Source organism: Ovis canadensis, chromosome 2 (genome assembly GCF_042477335.2).
Source record: "Ovis canadensis isolate MfBH-ARS-UI-01 breed Bighorn chromosome 2, ARS-UI_OviCan_v2, whole genome shotgun sequence".
NCBI classification, from domain to species: domain Eukaryota; kingdom Metazoa; phylum Chordata; class Mammalia; order Artiodactyla; family Bovidae; genus Ovis; species Ovis canadensis.
This window is the reverse complement of record NC_091246.1, coordinates 242,080,991-242,081,852: the sequence shown is the minus strand read 5'-3', so window position 1 is coordinate 242,081,852 and position 862 is coordinate 242,080,991.

Here is an 862-nt window from a genome sequence, read left to right as displayed (position 1 = left end):
TCTTATCAACCCCATTTCCGGACAGAAGTTAGACCCTCAGAGAGGTCAAGGCATCCACCCAAAGTCACACAGCAGTTAGTGCTGGTGGCAGGACTCACACCCAGGCCTGCTCAGCTACAAAAACGGCTACTGCTTAGTGTCCCCTGCCTTGTTTAGAGTTTCCTAAGCACGGTCCTGGATCCATGCCTTTAATCCTCTAAAGTGAAGTTGCTCAGTTGTGTCCAATTCTTTGCGACCCAATGGACCTTAGCCGACCAGGCTTCTCTGTCCATGGGATTTTCCAGGCAAGAATACCAGAGTGGGTTGCCATTTCCTTCTCCAGGGGATCTTCCCAACCCAGGGATCAAACCTGTGTCTCCTGCATTGCAGGCAGACGCTTTACCCTCTGAGCTACCAGGGAGGCTAACCACTCCTCTAATCTTCTCCTCAGCCCTTTCAGGGAGGTACTATTATCCTTATTTTACAGATGAAGAAACTGAGGCACAGAGAGGGGAAGTGATTTGCCCGAGGTTACACATTTTACCTGTGGAGGAACGGAGATTTGAACTAAGGCTTGACTGGTTCTAGAAATCAGTGTCTTCACTCTAACCTGAGCCTCAGAGAGAAGCCCAAACCAGGACAAGAATAATTATTAAACAAACCCACCAACTGGGTGTCAGGTCCTGGGCTAGGCCCTTCCCACAGCTGGGTCATCAATGTGTCAGAGCAATCTGGGGGACCCACCATCAAGTTCCCCTTGGCAAGTCTCAAGGGCCCTGATGCTCCCATGCAATCAGGGGTTTTTCTGCCTCACGCTTAGGAAAAGCTGGAATGAATCTACTGATACTATTAAACAAGTTACACTGGGATCTATACTCCCTTC